Source organism: Temnothorax curvispinosus, unplaced genomic scaffold (assembly GCF_003070985.1).
Source record: "Temnothorax curvispinosus isolate PA1 unplaced genomic scaffold, ASM307098v1 QBEX01007608.1, whole genome shotgun sequence".
Taxonomy (NCBI): Eukaryota; Metazoa; Arthropoda; class Insecta; order Hymenoptera; family Formicidae; genus Temnothorax; species Temnothorax curvispinosus.
In genome coordinates this window covers 4,675-10,624 of record NW_020217388.1, presented here as the reverse complement: position 1 = coordinate 10,624, position 5,950 = coordinate 4,675, and the positions used below count along the sequence as shown (strand labels likewise).

Sequence of the window (5,950 nt, the reverse complement as noted above, 5' to 3'; positions counted from 1 at the left end):
GTAAATTTACCATCATCGATGTCTTTAGATAAAATATCCAATATTTCATTTACGCGTGCTATTTTTCTTTTTTCTGATACAGGACACACTCGTAACAAGCGGCAAAAAATTGCGGCCACTGACTAATGGCGTCTTCAACGGTGCAGAATTTCCAGGAATCAAAATCTTGTTTGATCAGTTTCCAACCCATCGGATGGCGTAGTACAGGCCATTTTTCAATGCAGTCAAATATCTTTCCACCTTCATTCATGTAAAATTGTTGTTTTCTTATCTGACTTGTAATTTTCCAATGACTTTCCACCAATTCCCGAAGTACTCGAAACACTTGGCGAAACAAATTGTGCGTGACACTTCAGCACACATTACCTCCGTATATCTTACAGGCAGTGTGTGCTGAAATGTCACGCACAATTTGTTTATCATGGCGCAGCTATGGCAACGACCGTCCGGATACCAGAGCACATTGCATGTCCATCGGGTGTAGCCGGCAATATTTAAACGACAGATCGACGAACTGCTTCTAAGTTGTAGGATTTTGCTGGCCGGTGCAACAGTTGTAAATCGGGATGGTGTCGGTGCGTTGCGTGGCGGTCCTCCATGCCGCGCAAATCATCAAATTGATTAAAATGTCAACGGGCACCAGATCCGCCACTTTGTCCTCGTGGCATAGCATATAGTTCTGCAAGCAAGAGATCGCGATTTGTAAGAGAGATTTATTCGCACGAGAATAATGACTTACGAAGATTGTGAGCGATACTGAAATAACAATACCGAGAGACGTCAGTATTCATTCTAATTTTATTATAATACCGATACACTAGCGATCGCTAATTATGGCCGCCCGTTGTCATTTCACCTGAAGACGCCTTTCCCAGCAGCGAGGATAAGCCCCGTGGACCCGTGGTAATTATCCACCCAACCGGCGACTGGTTCTTTGTACGCCGACAGCACGATCGATGGCCTGACAATCGCCACCAGTAAAGAATCCCTTTCCTGCTGGAGCAATCGCTCGGCCAGTGCTTTGGTAAATGTATACGTGTTTAATCGATCGCCGATCAGATTTGGCGTAAGTTGCTCAAACATTTTATCGTCCATCCATTCCGTCAGAGCGATCACCTGTTTAGGTTTCGGTTCCACCGGATAAATCTCCTCGACGACATCGGTCTGATCGCAATTACAATATGCTGTTGACACGTGAATAAACGCCTGCGATCAAACATTTGCATTTATCGCATATTGCAGCTATAAATTATTGTTAAAAATACGGAATGCGTACGTCCATTATTCTTTTGCCTCGTGTCAATCGAACGTGCGCTTGTAATGACGATAATGCGTAAAAACATGTCGACGAAGAGAATTTTAAGACTAATTTACGGTAGTCTAATTTGATAGTTTAAATTGAGCAATTCGAAAAGGAAGAATCCCGCTGTTACCTCCACATTGTGCATGTCTTTACATAGTTGGACCAATCTTTTGGTGCTCAACGTATTTATCCTGACCGAAATTTTCAAAGCCTCGTTGAAATTTACGGTTGCTGCTAAATGAAATACGATTGATACGGATCGTATTAATAGATTTTTGTCTTTTATTGAGATGCCCAGCTCCGGTTGCGTAATATCGCTAGTCACGAGTATCATCTTGGTAAGCTCGCCAGGTGAATCCCGCCGTAGTGTCTCAAAAAGCTGCCAAAAGTAATATAACTTTAAATTTTTTGAAATAGCGATTGAAATAGCAGGAGAAAAGTGATATTATTACTGTCCCGTTTAAAAGTTCCTGCAACCCCTCTTCTACATTCTGGTTCTTTTTAGGTCTTATTAGAAGGTAAATGTTTCTGATGTCCGGACACGATCTCAGTAGCTTCTCGACAAGAACCTTGCTCATGAAACCTGTAGTTCCGGTTATAAAAATCGATCTGTCTCTGTAAGAATCCTTTACGGATGTATTATCACCAGCCATCGTGGTCAGATCAATTATTACGCGTCCTTTAAAAAAATATCAGGGATTAGAAAAAGACAAAAGTATTTAATAATATATAGTTATTCATTAATTTATCTAATTATTGTGGCGAGTATCCTGCTTAAATTATTTCGTTAAATCCTTGAATATTGTAAAATTTTTTAGATCAAATGTTCGTTTGACTTGACGTTGCTTCGAAGACTGACTGTTATAGAAGGAAGCTTGTCCTATATATATTAACATAAATAGAACAAAATTTACATAAATAGAATCTATTTATTCTTTTTATGTAGCAATGTACTTTAATCTTCACGCGTGTAATTACAATTTTTTTAATTTAGTCTCAAGGCCTTTAAGTATGCAAATTTTCAGTGATTGACTATGAGATAACATGTTGCTTTTGTTCTTAATAAGGCCGCGTTAAGTCGATAATCGAATTTATTATTGCCTGTTTTTCGCGATGCTGATTAACGCGCCCTTATTAAGAACAAAAACAACATGTTATCTCATAGTCAATCACTGAAAATTTTCATACTTAAAGGCCTTGAGACTAAATTGAAAAAATTTAATTACACGCGTGAAGATTAAAGTACATTGCTACATAAAAAGAATAAATAGATTCTATTTATGTAAATTTTGTTCTATTTATGTTAATATATTGGGTTGGCAAATAAGTTCGTTCGGTTTTTTGACTGGTTTTGAATGGAAAAAACCGAACAAACTTATTTGCCAACCCAATATATAGGACAAGCTTCCTGCTATAACAGTCAGTCTTCGAAGCAACGTCAAGTCAAACGGACATTCAATCTAAAAAATTCTACAATATTCAAGGATTTAACGAAATAATTCAGGTAGGATATTTGCCACAATAATTAGATAAATTAATGAATAACTATATATTATTAAATACTTTTGTCTTTTCTAATCCCTGATATTTTTTTAAAGGACGCGTAATAATTGATCTGACCACGATGGCTGGTGAGAATACATCCGTAAAGAATTCTCAGAGACAGATCGATTTTTATAACCGGAGCTACAGGTTTCATGGGCAAGGTTCTTGTCGAGAAGCTACTGAGATCGTGTCCGGACATCAAAAACATTTACCTTCTAATGAGACCTAAAAAGAACCAGAATGAAGAAGAGGGGTTGCAGGAACTTTTAAACGGGACAGTAATAATATCACCTTTCTCCTGCTATTTCAATCGCTATTTCAAAAAATTTAAAGTTATATTACTTTTGGCAGCTTTTTGAGACACTACGGCGGGATTCACCTGGCGAGCTTACCAAGATGATACCCGTGGCTAGCGATATTACGCAACCGGAGCTGGGCATCTCAATAGAAGACAAAAATCTATTAATACGATCCGTATTGATCGTATTTCATTTAGCACCAACCGTAAATTTCAACGAAGCTTTGAAAATTTCGGTCAGGATAAATACGTTGGGCACCAAAAGATTGGTCCAACTATGTAAAGACGCATGCACAATGGAGGTAACAGCGGGATTCTTCCTTTTTGAATTGCTCAATTTAAACTATCAAAATTAGGCTACCGTAAATTAGTCTTAGAATTTCCTTCGTCGACATGTTTTTACGCATTATCGTCATTACAAGCGCACGTTTGATTAACACGAGGCAAAAGAATAATGGACGTACGCATTCCGTATTTTTAACAATTTATAGCTGCAATATGCGATAAATGCAAATGTTTGATCGCAGGCGTTTATTCACGTGTCAACGGCATATTGTAATTGCGATCAGACCGATGTCGTCGAGGAGATTTATCCGGTGGAACCGAAACCTAAACAGGTGATCGCTTTGACGGAATGGATGAACGATAAAATGTTTGAGCAACTCACGCCAAATCTGATCGGCGATCGACCAAACACGTATACATTTACCAAAGTACTGGCCGAGCGATTGCTCCAGCAGGAAAGGAATTCTTTACTGGTGGCGATTGTCAGGCCATCGATCGTGCTGTCGGCGTACAAAGAACCAGTCGCCGGTTGGATGGATAATTACCACGGGTCCACGGGGCTTATTCTCGCCGCTGGGAAAGGCGTCTTCAGGTGAGATGACAACGGGCGGCCATAATTAGCGATCGCTAGTATCGGTATTATAATAGAATTAGAATGAATACTGACGTCTCTCGGTATTGTTATTTCAATATCGCTCACAATCTTCGTAAGTCATATATTATTCTCGTGCGAATAAATCTTTCTTACAAATTGCGATCTCTTGCTTGCAGAACTATGCTATGCCACGAGGACAAAGTGGCGGATCTGGTGCCCGTTGACATTTTAATCAATTTGATGATTTGCGCGGCATGGAGGATCGCCACGCAACGCACCGACACCATCCCGATCTACAACTGTTGCACCGGCCAGAAAAATCCTATAACTTAGTTGCTTTACTAGAAGTAGACCGTCGTGATACAGGTTAGTTTTACCCTACTGATGACCATTGCGATAGTAATCCTGCTCAGTACGAGAGGAACCGCAGGTTCGGACATTTGGTTCACGCACTCGGTCGAGCGGCCGGTGGTGCGAAGCTACCATCCGTGGGATTATGCCTGAACGCCTCTAAGGCCGTATCCTCTCTAGTCAAAGGTGGCAATGATATCTCTAGGAGTCTCGTGAATCGAAAGGCTCAAAACAATGTGACACACATTTGGTATACACTGCAGCTTTGTCTTTACAAGTTTTCTACAAAATGTGATAAACAAATTTCATATGTAACGCCAATTATTAATACTCTCAACTCCATGACAAATTAATCACTTTATTTAGATGTATGCTATATTATTTTATGTTATACTTAAAACAGTATATATTAATTATTATTTTAATAGTTTTTTAAGTTATTTTACTTATAAATATTACTTATTCTTTTAACTACATAGACTACTAAAACATTAAAAAAGATTATTGTATAATTATCTGCCATAACATGTATATCTGTTCGTTTTGCGATAATAATTCTTTAACAGTCACATGTCTCATAGCACATTTAAAAATGGTGCACAACACGCGTCACATTCTACTTTTATATGTAAACAAGACAATTGTATGCGTACCTTCATAAATTTATATTCATTTAAACGCCATTTCCTTTTCTAAAAAGGAGATGTGAAGTTTATTGTTGCCGCTTTTCCGCGATGCCGATTGGTTTTCTTGCTGCGCTTACTTCATTTGCAGCTGTCATTGTATATTTTGACAGTTGTGTATAATAGGGTTAATAGTGAAATGTTAAAGATAAATAGCGCGCGCGTAGCGCGCGTCTGTAGTGTCTAGTAATACTAAAACATCCCAGTCAAAATAATACAAATTTTTCTGTTATATCTGAACTGCATTCACTAAATAATATATATAATTTGTCAGAAATTTTTAAAATTGATGACTTGTTTAAAAAGTTAGTACACTAATGCTGAAGATTTATTGAGCACAGAGGCTTGCGAACAAATAATGAACGATCCGTCAATAACGTTAAAAAAATTTGATGATACAGTAACAAGAAACGCTGCTTTATTTATTTGTTTCAAAATTATATTCTGATAATTCTTTATCACGATCGCTTGCACATAAAATAATACAATATGTAAGCAATTTTTATAAATCAACTATTGAAATTATTATACATAAATATGAAAGTACAGAGAGTGAGTAAAATGTATCATTTAGTATAAAAGATATGTGCCTCGATATGTGCACAATTTTACAAAATGCTTTTGCTCAGTTCAAAACTGAACATCTAACATTACAATACTTTATACAACGCGGTTATATAATTATGCCACAGTTTATAGATATTGCCACTGCATTACATCCAAAACGTATAAAAACACACATAAGGCATGCATGTAACAAATAAATCATTACAACTTATTCCTTTGAGACTTGTATTAAGCAGATTCTTACACTTACAAAATATTTTGCAGATGATAATAAAACACACGTGTGAAAGTAAATGTAATGACATATTAACTTCTATTGTTGA

At 37.3% G+C, this 5,950-nt stretch overlaps 2 pseudogenes; one reads left to right on the top strand and one right to left on the bottom strand.

Moving 5' to 3' along the window:
• Window positions 1–267: 267 nt before the first annotated feature.
• Window positions 268–2,489, bottom strand: LOC112457196 (annotated as a pseudogene).
• Window positions 2,490–2,658: 169 nt separating this feature from the next.
• On the top strand, window positions 2,659–4,359 carry LOC112457204 (annotated as a pseudogene).
• The last annotated feature ends 1,591 nt before the right edge of the window (window positions 4,360–5,950 follow it).